Source organism: Panthera tigris, chromosome X, assembly GCF_018350195.1.
Source record: "Panthera tigris isolate Pti1 chromosome X, P.tigris_Pti1_mat1.1, whole genome shotgun sequence".
Taxonomy (NCBI): domain Eukaryota; kingdom Metazoa; phylum Chordata; class Mammalia; order Carnivora; family Felidae; genus Panthera; species Panthera tigris.
Window position 1 is genome coordinate 124579062 of NC_056677.1, and position 14473 is coordinate 124593534.

Below are 14473 nucleotides of genomic sequence, written 5' to 3' on the forward strand. Positions count from 1 at the left end.
AACCTGGAGAGAGTTCCAGCAGCTCCCCTGCCATTTGGCAAGGTTCTAGGGCTAGTTCCTCTATATTCTAGTTGCTATTTTAAAGCACAGCTTTTTTTTTTTATGCTCCAAAGTATCTGGGGCCAGTGTAGACTAGAGGTCTGGAGCTTGCTGAGGTAGCAGGCCAGCTATGGCATTCAGACCCAGCTCTCAACCATGCTATCAAGGTGGAGAAGGAACATAAACCATGATGCTCACCAGCCCCTCAGACCAGAGAGGCTCCCCTGCTCATGTACTGTTGCCTACTGTTCACAAACATGCCCACTAATGAGGTCTTTAACTGTTAAATAATTAGGTAATTGGAGCTTAAAATGCTTTCTGTTATGTGGAAATCTTTGATAGGTTGTAATATAGATGTTTCAGAGTATTTAGTAATATTTAGGGAAATAGGTTAGGGTTTTTGAATGGGCTATGAATAAATAAAGTGTTCTTTTCTATTTAAACAATGGAAAAACTCTGATGCTATCTGAATATTTTCTTTCCAACATATTCTCAAGAATGAATTAAATTTGTATAATGAGACATTCCTGTACTTAAACTTTCATTTCTTCTTTCTAGAGTTATCATAAAATTTCTTGACTCCCATGTAAAATGAATGTAGAACACTGTTACTCTTCCCTACATTTATTCTTCCTCACTTCTATGTACCCATTACTGTTTCTATACTTATATTTTTCTATTATCAAGGTTGATGACATTTCATTCTGCTGTATAAGTCAACAAGTGCTTTGTCTATAGTTGGTTTTAAAAGTTGAAAATCAATATACAACATTTGTATTGTTATGGCTAGTAAACATTGCTTACTACACAACTCAGTAATGTATTATTTTCTTTTCCTAGTAAAATATTTTTGCTTTCCTGAGGCTCTATTTTTTATATCTTGTTCCCTTTATTTGTTTACCTTTATCATCTTCTTAGTATGATCCATATTCTTAAGGATCCTAATAAATTTTTGGAATCTTCTTTATTCCCAGATGCTCCCCTCTGAATGTCCTCCTACTTCCATGGGGAAAAATTGTTCTTTAGATTTATTGCTCAGTTGTCATCCCAAGAATTCCTTTCATTGAGCTACTTGGTTGGATTGACTTGGTTTATACCTCATTTTTACAGACATACTCAAGGAACATACTAAGAAAAGGTGCATGGAGATTCAATTGTTGTGGGACCCAAGGAATTTAACAAAAATCCCCTACCCCTGGACAAGCAGAGCAAGACTAACTCCATTTTGTGCTACACCCACCATCTCATGTATAACTCCCACATGACCTACTTATTGCTTAAGACACTCCCCCACCCTAGTCAAGCTGCTGAGCACATCCTTACTGGAAACCGGCTCATATAGGAATACGGAACCCCTAACCGCCAAAGAATGTAAACCCCGCCTTTTGCCTGCCAAACTTACACGCCAATTCTGACCAGAGTGATAGGCTAGTTCAAACAGTTACTATAGGGTAAATTGTAATTCAATTGGCCACCTGCGTGTGGACTGACATGACTATGCAACTTTCTGTGTGTGTTACAATCTCATTGGCCACTGGCCCCTATAAAACTGCAACCCCTCTTAACCTAGGGGTCCAAGTCCCTGCTCTGCTGTGTCAGGTATACTTGGGCCCAAGTTCGAGCTTGCAAATAAACCCTCCTGCGTTTGCATTGGTATCAGCTCCTTGGTGGTCTCTCTGATTCAAAATTGGGGGCATTACATTGTCTAAACTTAATTTTCTAAATGTCTTTATTTTACTCTCACATTTGATTGATAATTTTTAAGGTTTAGAATTCTAGGTCAAAATTAATTTTCTCTCAGATTTGGGAGATTTTGGTTTTTTTATTGTAACCGACTTTCACTCCTTTTTAGATATATTTAGGATCTACATTTTATGATTGGTGTTTAGGAATTTCATGTTAATCTGCTTTCATATTTTTAAAAAAAATCTATTTACTATACTGGATGCCTGCTAGGCTCTTTCAAGCTCATGATTGATATTTTTCTTCAGTTCAAGGAAACTTGCTTGTATTATTATTTTGATAATTTCCTGCCATCTATTTTTTTTCTGCTCTTCCTTTCTGGAATTTTTATTAATCATGTGGATGCAGAAATGCTACCTTACTCTGAAGTCATTATTAATAATTATAGATCTCACATCCCATAGTTGAAAGGGGGCAGAAAACGCTTTACACTCTGAGATAAACAAAATAACAAACTTACAAAAACTAATTCTAATATTAGCCCACCCCCCCAAAATAGATCAATCCATACGCCTTCCCTCTCAGCTACTAACAAAACCAATTCTCTCCTTCCTTTTATGATGCCAATGCCTGCAGATATGCTACAATCCTTAAAAAAAATTATAATCATGTGAGAAAACTATCTTCCACTATAAACTAAATATAAATTCAGTAACCACCTTGTTAACCTGTGGGTTTTTTTGTTTTTACTGCTCCCTCCTTTAAACACCTCCCTATTCCTTTTAGAGTCTTGACTTCTTGCAGAACTTTTTAACAAGTAAACTCTTTTGTTTTCCTAAAAGCATTTGCCCCTGAGGCTTCCTTTGTTGCTTAGATCCTAAACATAATCACACAAGAAGAAACAATAGAACTCCAGGCCTTCAGCAGAAAGATACGTGTCATGGAATGCTTCCTTGTGTACTTCTATAAGATATTCAAACAAGATGGAACAGCAGCTGTTACATGTTAAAATGGGGCTTACTGAAGAGGCAAAATTCTTAATACTGTACTTTGGAGGTAACAGTACCAACATAGCAGGACTTGCTAACAACTACTGGTTGCTTGCAGAGAAAATAGTTTGTTTGCTGGAATCTGCTGAAAAAAGTTACCACACTGAAATGCCTTGAGATTGGGAGTATTTTTTATGCACAGTTGCTATAAAGGTACTCCCAATACTGTATCCCAATACTTCTCAATACAGAGAAGATGCTAAAAATGGTAGGCATTAGTGAAAGCTGAGCTGGAGATGGATATTCAGAGGCACTTTCTTTATTTTTGAAAGTTTATTGCATTGACTCATTGCCACATTTGTAGATCTGAGATTGAAGGACAAACTTTTTCAAGTGATTGTGTGTAGCAGTAAATGCTAGCAAAAATATTGGGAAAATGTGTATTATGCAACAATCTTTAGACTGTTTTTAAAAATAATTAGATAACAGGGGCACCTGGGTGGCTCAGTTGGTTGAGCAACCGACTTTGGCTCAGGTCATGATCTCAACAGCTCATGAGTTCGAGCCCCGCGTTGGGCTCTGTGCTGACAGCTCTGAGCCTGGAGCCTGCTTTGGATTCTGTGTCTCCCTCTCTCTCTGTCCCTAACCCACTCACATTCTGTCTCTGTCTCTCTCAAAAATAAATAAACATTTTAAAAAGTAAATAAAAAAATAGAAAAAAATTAGATAACATCATCTTTAAGCATCTCACAGACATTAAGAATTATTGTAAAGCCCTAGTAATAAAAAATAGTGTGCAGTACTTCAGGAACTAGAAATCAATCCAATGGAACAAAATTGTCCGCAAACATCCATGTGTGTATTTGATCTTACTATATGATAGAGCCAGTATCACAAGTTAGTGTAGGGAAGATACATCATCTAGCAAACATTATTGATAAAATAAGCTCACTGCATGGAGAAATAAGAATTTGTATCCTTTTTACACCATGTACAAAAATAAACTTCAAACAAATTAAAGAACTAAATATAAAAGGTAAAACTATAAAGATAATAAAGCAAACTAAGAAGAATATCTTTGAGACTTCACCATAGGGGAGTTCTTTTTTTTTTTTAATTTTTTTTAACGTTTATTTATTTTTGAGACAGAGAGAGACAAAGCATGAATGGGGGAGGGCCAGAGAGAGGGAGACACAGAATCTGAAACAGGCTCCAGGCTCTGAACTGTCAGCACAGAGCCCGACACGGGGCTTGAACTCACGGACCGCGAGATCATGACCTGAGCCGAAGTCGGACGCTTAACCAACTGAGCCACCCAGGCGCCCCGGGGAGTTCTTAAATAAACCTCCAGAAGCACAAACAGCAAGATTTAAAAAAAGCAATGGATTTGACTATACCAAAATTAAAGATTTATTTTCAACAGTGGACACCACAGACAGAGTTAAGTGGAGGGTGAGAAAGATATCTGTCTTGTCTAAAAACAAAGGAATAGTATCTAGGATGGACAAGAAACCTTTTCCGAGGAGTTAATATAAGACAGGAATTCCACTAGGAAAATGAGCGAAGGGTATGATAGGCAACACTGTACATGAAATTATACACCAAGAGAAACTCTCACTAAGATCCAAAAGAAGACATGTAAATAAGTGCTTCCTAAAGTGGTGTTTAGGAGGGCAAGGACAGGAGTATTCTCAATGTCCATCATTAGGTAGCTGGAGTAGTAAGCAATGGCTACAAATAAGGAATTATGTTTGCATGCAGCCACAGGGTAGACTTCAAAACATAATGTTGCTTGAAAAAAAAAAGCAAGAAAGGGGCGAGAAATGAGTAGATATCTAAAATACAATGCAATTTTTTAATTAAATACAACAGCGCCATAATTTTTTTGAAGATATAAATATAAACACTCACATGGAAATTGGATTTTAAGGACATACACTAAATACACAAGAGTGGGATAAGAAAAGATACTGGAAAGGGGATGGGAAATGAAATTGAAAACAATAGAATAAAATAAAACAAAAGGGACTCCACACTGTTTGATGACATTGGTGTGCCTTGAACTACCGAAGTACAATCAGTTTTGTTCTGTGCATCTAAAGATCTAAATGGAAAAAACAAGATCACACAAAGACTTGAAAATCCTTAAACCACAACTCATTCATTTAATCAACAAATATTTATTGAGCACCTGCTGTGTGCTAAAGCACTGTTCTGGATGCTTGAGATGCAACAATGAACAAAACAGACAAAGTTTCCTGCCTTATAAAGCTTCCCTTCCAGCAGGAAACAGGCAATAAATGATAAATACAATAACTAAATTAGTTAGAATTTTAGAAGATAATAAGTGCAATTTGAAACAAGAACAGAAAACAAAATAAAAAAGATCAGGAGTATTGGGGTGGGGCTGCAACTTTGAACCTGATGGTCAGGGTAAGCCTCATTGAGAATCTGACATTGGAACAGGAACTTGAAGGAGGTGAGAGAGTTTGCACTGAATATCCAGGTAGAGTGACCAGCCAGTGAGGCAGGGACATGCCTGGCATGTTGGAGGAACAGGAAGGAGACCAACATGACTGTAGCTGAGTGAGCCAAGGAGAGAGTAGTAGAAGTTAAGGGCAGAAAGGTGATGGAAGCCAGATTGTGTAGGGCTTTACAAGGCCATTGTAAGAATTTTGGCTTTTACTTTGAGGGACAAAACTGCAAAACCATTGCAGAGTTTTGAGTGAATAAGTGACACAACAATGATAGCAACTCATGTGTAGACTTTACAGATTCCAACATATTTATTCCCCCACATTCCTCAAGCAGATAGGTACTGTTACTGTCCACATCATTCAAACAAGGAAAGTGAGGCAGGCAAGACTAGGCAAGTTTCCCAAGGATATACAGCTAGTATGTGGAAGAACCAGGCTGCAAAGCCAGGTAGGCTGGCCCCAAAGTCCACCCACTTAGCCACTGCAGACAGCTCCTTCTAATGGTACTTGGTTTTAAAAGGCTCACTTCAACTGCTACCATCAAGTAGGATGTGCAGGCATACCATGTGTCAGTATGTCCATCACTCCCAGCTTCCCCTCAGCACAGGAAGAGATCACTGTGTCCAGCTGAGCACCAGATGATGTCTTTGGCTTCCATTTAGGAGCCACAGCCACACTGGTTGCAAAATGCCTCTCTTTAACTACTGAAATCATGCTCAGTTTTTCCCAAGATTAGAAGCTCTAAGGAGTGAGACCCATTGAGACTGCATCTGGATTATGTCTCTTCATCATAAGCACCCTAGGCTGTAAATTGATTGAGAGGCAGCATCAATCATGCTCCTCCCACCCCTGCCCCATGTCTTTTGCTGGCAAGTATATTTGAATGTTTGTAAGTTAAAATCCTAGAAGACAATAAATTCTCTGTCCAACTTGCTAACTTGCTTGTTTCTCCCTCCTTTTCCCCCCTTGCCAGAGAGGATACTAGCTCATGACACTTACCTGCTTCTTCCCACCTTTACTTCCTTTCTAGAATTTGCATTCCCCCTGACTATCCAGCACCTGCTTGCCACTCCTTTTATTTCCACTAGGTCTTGCCCTGATGCACACCACAGACTAGGAAATTTTCCAGGTGTCTCCTACTTCCTTTACTTCATGAACTTGGTCCTTGTTATTTGTACCCATTCCTTTGTGTCTCATTCTCTTGGAATCAACTCCCTAAAATAAAGTTGCTTTTTAGGAAAATTTCTTTTGCCAAAGCAGAAAACTGTGTTTCTTAGCTAATTGTATTGTTTTTCATATTTCTTAAATTAAAACAAACTGCTCTATGTGGTAGCTTCATTTTAAAAAAATAGAGAGAGAGAGAATTATAAGGGAGTAGAAATCAGGAGCTTCAACTCTAGCACATTCTAGACATTTTGAGCCTCTGTAAATTGTGGATAACAATTTTCAAACTCCCATTTTACACAGTTGTAAAAGTCAAATACAATATGAAAATGACCATTACAAAGGATCTTTGTGATTAATATAGAACTACTTTTCATAGCAAACACTGTGGGAACCTGAACTTTCTTTTTTGATGATTAATTCCATCCAAGTTAGGATTGAATCAGCAGATGCTCTGTGAATGCTTGTGCATTCAAGTGAATCAACAAAGTGGTGTTAATGCTATGTGTTGCTTGTGTTTCAAAGCATTTTAGACTGTAGTTAGCTAAATGCAGGTGGGTGGGTGCTTGGTTGTGAAGATAATGGAAATGATGATAATCAACTTGTTCTGTTGCACTAAGCCCAAGTTAGTACTACCAGAAACAATCTTAGTCTACAGCTTGGGAGCACCTTAGGACAAAGATGGCTTGCTTCTGGCAGTATTTTCCCCAGCAGCAAGCACAGTGTTTGGCACATAATAGTGGCTCATGATTGTTTTTAATATTTTTCAAGTGTATTTATTTATTTTTGAGAAACAGCACAAGTGGGGGAAGAACAGATAGAGAGGGGAAGAGAGGGAATCCTGAGCAGGCTCTGTGCTGACAGCACAGAGCCTGATGTGAAGCTTCAACTCATGACCCATGAGATCATGACCTGAGCCAAAATTAAGAGTTGGACTCTTAACAGACTGGACCACCCAGGCGCCCCCTCATGATTGTTTTTAATAAAAGAATGAATGAATAACCAGATAAAATAAGTTATTGTGCCTGGCAATATGATTGACAACAAAGTGCTGTGGAAATAGCACTGAACATGGAGTCAGAACCTGTAAATTCTATGTGTGACTTTGTGCAAGTTCCTTCCCTCTCCTTATCCTCACACATATCTGGAAATCAATGAGGTTATGGTGGAAAGGGTTATAGAATAGGTGATTTCTAAGCAAACACTGTGGGAACCTGAACTTTGTTATTGACTTGATGTCTTATGACAATAGTGACCACAACTTGCTAAATGGTGAATTGATCAAGTACAGGGAGTTGGGATATGGCTGTGGGGCAAGCCATCAAAGGATCCAAGTTTTACCCTCTGTCAGAGAATGTGATGGATAGACTATGCCTCAGATAACCTCAGTGGGAAAGGCAGCAAGCAGTCCTTGTCATTGTTAAAGCCTTGTCTTTGTCATACAGAGCAATGGTACTAAGTGAGTCTAGAAGCTGATATAACTCGACAGATGTATCACTCTGATGCAGACCCTTGGCAGAGAAGAGAAAAACACCAAAGACCTGGGGAACTGGAAGTAGAATCAAGGTTAAATCCTTCCTTAGAACATAGGACCCCCCAAAAATTAGAACTGGAAAGGAAGGCTCTTAGCAAACATCTAATTCAAACTCTTAATTTTAAGGGATAACAAAACAGGCCAAGATTTGGGAAGGGCACCTGACTAAAGTCACACACACAGTACCTGACAGAATCAAAACCAGACCCAGGCCTGTTGATTTCAAATGCCACAGCTGTGTCTTCAAATAGGAAGCCCACACAACTCCTTTCTCTCTCTCTCTCTTGCCTTCTTGCTCTCTAGTTCTCTCACTCTCTTTCTTTCTCTCTCTCCCACCCTCTCCTTACATTCATAAAAGGACAAATTCATGAATAACTTAGATTTGGAATAGAGAATATGACTTGGGAATAGCTTATAATGGGAGGGAGAAAAGTGACAAAAAGTTTGACCTTTTCTCCAGAAATTTCAAAAATTTGCCTGCATTTTCAAGTGGTGATCAGATTCCATGTTAATATCCTATGTAGTATAAGAGGTAATAGAATCCTCAAAAGTTAGAACAGGAAGGGACTCTATCAATGAGTCCTCTGACAGCTTTGCTGTTTGACCACTTCCTTTATTAGAACATTTTCCTGATATTCTGATCACATCAAGATTGTATTGCTTTTAGCCAAAAGCCATTATAATACTCAGAGCAGAATGGTTATGATGTCAGCCCTAAAATTGGGATGATTAATATAGACCAAATGAGAATCAGCTTCTAAGAGTAAGAAGGAGTCATATTTTAATATCGTGTTCAGAAAAAGAAGTCATCCAATTTATGCATCTCTAGTCATTTTATCTACAACATTTAAACCAGTTTTCACTTAGATTTCTGATATTATCATTGCAAAATAAAAGATGCTATAGCTTATACCCACATTACACATCTTCTTTATCTATTCATCACTTAATGGACATTTGGGCTCTTTCAAATAATTTGACATTGTTTTTTTAGCCATTTCCATAAATTTTATTTATTTATTGTTTAATATATTTTATTGTTATGTTAGCTAACATACAGTGTATAGGGTGTGCTCTTGGTTGTGGGAGTAGATTCCCGTGATTCATCACTCACATAAAATACCCAGTGCTCATCCCAGCAAATGCCCCTTCAATGCCCATCACCCATTTCCCCACCCGACCCCCCGCTTCCTTCCACCCTCAGTTTGTTCCCTGTATTTAAAAGTCTCTTACAGTTTGCCTCTCTCTCTGTTTGTAACTATATGTATTTTTCTTTCCTTTCCTCCATGGTCTTCTGTGAAGTTTCTCAACTTCCACATATGAGTGAAAACATATGATATTTGTCTTTCTCTGACTGACTTATTTCACTTAGCATAATACCCTCCAGTTCCATCCACATTGTTGCAAATGATAAAATTTCATTCTTTTTCATTGCCGAGTAGTATTCCATTGTGTATATATACCACATCTTCTTTATCCACTCATCAATTCATGGACATTTGGGCTCTTTCCATTAGTTATCTATTGTTGATAGCACTGATATAAACATTGTGGTACATGTTCCCTATGAATCAGCACTTCTGCATCTTTTGAATAAATTTCCAGCAGTACTATTGCTGGATGGTAGAGTAATTAAATCTTTAAGTTTTTGAGGAATCTCCACACAGATTTCCAGAGTAGCTGCACCAGTTTACATTCCCACCAACAATGCAAGAGGGTTGCCCTTTCTCCATATCCTCAACAACAGCTCTTGTTTCCTGAGTTGTTAATTTTAGCCACTCTATGTGGTGGTATCTCAATGTAGTTTTGATTTGTATTTCCCTGATCATAAGCTATGTTAAGCATCTTTTCATGTATCTGTTAGCCATCTGGATGTCTTCTTTGAATAAAATATCTATTCATGTCTTCTGCCCATTTCTTCACAGGATTATTTGTTTTTTGGGTGTTGAGTTTGATAAGTTCTTTATAGATTTTGGATAATAACCCTTTATCTGATATGTCATTTGCAAATATTTTCTCCCATTCCACAGGTTGCCTTTTAGTTTTGTTGATTGTTTCCTTTGCTGTGAAGAAGTTTTTGTCTTAATAAGGTCCCAATAGTTCATTTTTGCTTTTATTTCCCTTGCCTTTGGAGACATGTCAAGTAAGAAGTTGCTGTGGCCGAGGTCAAAGAAGTCGTTGCCTGTTTTTTCTTCTAGGATTTTGATGGTTTCATGTATCACATTTAGGTCTTTCATCCATTTTGAATTTATTTTTGTGTATGGTGTAAGAAAGTGGTCCAGTTTTATTCTTCTTCATGTTGTTGTCCAGTTCTCCCAGCACTATTTGTTAAAGAGACTGTCTTTTATCCATTGGATACTCTTTCCTGCTTCATTGAAGATAAGTTGGCCATACGTTTATGGGTCCAATTCTGTGTTCTCTATTCTATTCCATTGGTATATGTGTCTGTTTTTGTGCCAATGCCTTACTGTCTTGATGATCACAACTTTTTGGTACAGGATAAAGTCCAGGATTGTGATGCCTCCAGCTTTGGTTTTCTTTTTCAACATTACTTTGGCTATCCGGGGTCTTTTGTGGTTCCACACAAATTTTAGGATTGTTTGTTCTAGCTCTGAGAAGAATGCTGGTGCTATTTTGATTGGAATTTCATTGAATGTGTAGCTTGCTTTGGGTAGTATCAACATTTCAGCAATATTTGTTCTTCCAATCCATGAGCATGGAATGTTTTCCCATTTCTTTGTGTCTTCTTCATTTTCTTTCATATGCTTTCTATAGTTTTCAGCATACAGACCTTTTACCTCTTTGGTTAGATTTATTCCTAAACATTTTGTGGTTCTTGGTGTGATTGTAAATGGGGTCGATTCATTGATATCTCTTTCTGTTGCTTCATTATTGGTGTATAGAAATGGAACCGATTTCTGTACATTGGTTTTATATCCTGTGACAGGACATGACAGGGATGATCACTCTCACCAATGCTGTTTAACATAATTTGACTATTGTTGATAGTGCTTCTATAAACATTGGGATGATGTGCCCCTTCGAATCAGCATTTTTGTATCCTTTGGATAAATACCTAGTAATGCAATTCCTGGGTAGTAGAGTAGTTCTATTTTTAATTTTTTGAGAAAAACCCATACTGCTTTCTGGAGTGGCTGCACCAGTTTGCATTCCCACCAAGAGTACAAACCTCCCCTTTCTCTGCAACCTCACCAACATTTGTTGTTTCCTGCATTCTTAATTTTAGCCATTCTGACAGGTGTGAGGTGGTATCTCATTGTATTTGAGTGAGGTTGAGCATCTTTTCATGTGTCTATTAGCCTTCTGGATGTCTTCTTTGGAAAAGTATCTATTCATGTCTTCTTACCATCATGTCTTCTGCCCATTTCTTCATTGGATTATTTATTTTTTGGGGTGTTGAGTTTGATAACTTCTTTATAGATTTTGGATACTAACCCTTTATCTGATAAATCATTTGCAAATATCTTCTTCCATTCCATCAATTACATTTTAGTTTTGTTGATTGTTTCCTTTGCTGTGAAGAAGCTTTTTATCTTGATGAAATTCCAATATTTCACTTTTTGCATTTGTTTTCCCTGTGTCCAGAGACATGTCTAGTAAGAAGTTGCTCCAGCTGAGGTCACAGGTTGCTGCTTGTGTTCTCCTCTAGAATTGTGATGGTTTCTTGTCTCACATTTATGTTTTTCATCCATTTTTAATTTATTTTTGTATATGATGTAATAAAGTGATCCAGTTTCATTCTTATGCATGTTGTTGTCCAATTCTCCCAGCACCATTTGATAAAGAGACTTTTTTCCATTGGATATTCTTTCCTGCTTTGTTGAAGATTAGTTGGCCATACATTTGTGGGTCACTTTCTGGATTCATTCTCTGTTCTATTGATCTGTGTGTCTGTTTTTTTGTGCCAGTACCATACTGTCTTGATTATTATAGCTTTGTAATACAGCTTAAAGTCCATAATTGTGATGATTCCAGCTTTTGTTTTCTTTTTCAACATTACTTCATCTATTAGTGGTTTTTCTGGTGGCATACAAATTTTAGAATTGTTTGTTCTAGCTCTGAAGAATGGCGGTGCTATTTTGATAAGGATTGCAGGGCTGATTCAATATTTGCAAATCAATCAACATGATATATCACATTAATAAAAGAAAGGATAAGAACTATATGATCCTCTCAATAGATGCAGAAAAAGCATTTGACAAAATACAGCATCCTTTCTTGATAAAAACCCTCAAGAAACTAGGGATATAAGGAACATACTTCGACATAATAAAGGGCATGTATGTAAGACCCACAGCTAATATCATCCCCAATGGGGAAAAACTGAAAGCTTCACCCTAAGGTCAGGAACACAACAGGAATGTCCATTCTTACCACTGTTGTTCAATGTAGTACTGGAAGTCCTAGCCTCAGCAATCAGACAACAAAAAGAAATAAAAGGCATGCAAACTGGCAAGGAAGAAGTAAAATTTTCACTCTTTACAGATGACATGATACTGTACATGGAAACCCTGAAAGACTCCACCAAAAAACTGCTAGAACTGATACATGAATTCAGCAAAGTTTTAGGATATAAAATCAATGCACAGAAATCAGTTGCATTTCTATACATCAGTAATGAAGAAGCAGTAAAATAAATCAAGGAATCAATCCCATTAACAATTGCACCAAAAACCATAAAAAATCTAAGAATAAACCTAATCAAAGAGGTAAATAAATGATCTGTTCACTGCAAACTATAGAAAGCTTATGAAAGAAAATTTAAGAAGACAGTCTTTCAACTTTAAGTATGATGCTGGCTATAGGTTTTCCATGAATACCTTTTATCAAGTTTGTAAGCAGCTGTTTTTAATTTTAAAAGTAATACAGTAGAATACTCCTGACAGTATGGTGGGTTAGGTATTCTGAAATACTTTCTTGCTCCACAAAGCAAAATGCTGGATAAATCACAGCAAATTTCCCTATAAGTGCGTAACTGACCTCACAAGAAAATAAAGTTAATCACCAGGAGCTAAAACCAGAGCAGCAAGGAAAGAGAGAAAGCAGAAAGAGGCCTTGGGGTCATTTTCCAATTCCAGAAACCTTATATCCTTGGTTTTTAACAGCTGAGGGCTTCTCTGACTGATCCACCTCAGTCTCCCTCAGAAGCTCTCTTCTTCTACCTGCTTTTATTTTTTATTTTTTTATTTTTTTCAACGTTTTTAATTTATTTTTGGGACAGAGAGAGACAGAGCATGAACGGGGGAGGGGCAGAGAGAGAGGGAGACACAGAATCGGAAACAGGCTCCAGGCTCCGAGCCATCAGCCCAGAGCCTGACGCGGGGCTCGAACTCACGGACCGCGAGATCGTGACCTGGCTGAAGTCGGACGCTTAACCGACTGCGCCACCCAGGCGCCCCTCTACCTGCTTTTAAAATTAGTGTTTATTAGGGCTCATTCCTAGGCTCCCTTCTTTTCTCACTCCCTGCTTGATTTTATATATTACAATTTCAAGTTTCACCTCTATGCTAATGACATGAAACTCTATCTGCCATGTTCTCCTTAAACTCTCCTATCTCTCCTACCCAACTTCCTAAAGAATATGATCTTGACTCTGATGTACTATGTATCCTTTAAATTCATGTCAAATCTTTTCATCTTTTCTCTGTCTGTAACTGTTCCTGCTTACACCTCAGTTGTTGACACCATAATATTTGAGTCATCCATGACTCTGTTTACCTCCGTCGCCCTTCCATATGTGATTATTTTTAGTTCAACATTCTAAGTATCTCTTGAACCAAATTCTTCATTTCCATATTCATTGCCTCTACCTTTGTTCAAGTCACAATTTTTCACCTGAACTCCTGCAATAGCCTCCTACCCAGTTCTGTGCAGCCAGTCTCACTCTCTTTAGTCCATCTTCCATAGGGCCACCAGAGTCATAACTTACAAATTGATGTCATTCTCCATTGCACATATAATAAAGTTTAATCCCCTAAAGACTTCATATAATGTGGTGAGTTGTGATCCCCCTACCTTTAAAGCCTCATCTTTCCATTCCATACTCTACTCTCTGGTCTTCTTGAATGTCATGCCATTTCCTAAACCCTTTATATTCTGTCCTGCTTTTGTGCTTTTACACATGCTGCTCTCCCTACTCACCTCTCTCTTATTTCACCTAACTAACCAAATTCTATACATCTTTCAGAATTCAGATCAAGTATTACCTTCAAGAAACATTCCTGACACTGTTTACCTAATTAGATTCTGTTCCTAGATACTTTCAGCAATTATCTTACCATACAATAGATTCCCTATTTACTTCCTTTTTTGCCCATGGGTTTTGTTAGAGCACAGTCCCTGGCACAGGAGAAATAAAAAACTAAACATCTTAATTAATTAATTAAGAGTTGGCTACTTGAGTATTTTAAAGATAGAAATACTGTGGTGCACACATCTTCTCCAATTCCGTAGGTTGCCTTTTAGTTTTGTTGATTGTTTGCTTCACAGTGCAGAAGATTTTTATTTTGATGAAGTCCCAATAGTTTATTTTTGCTTTTGTTCCCCTTAACTCAGGAGACCAATCT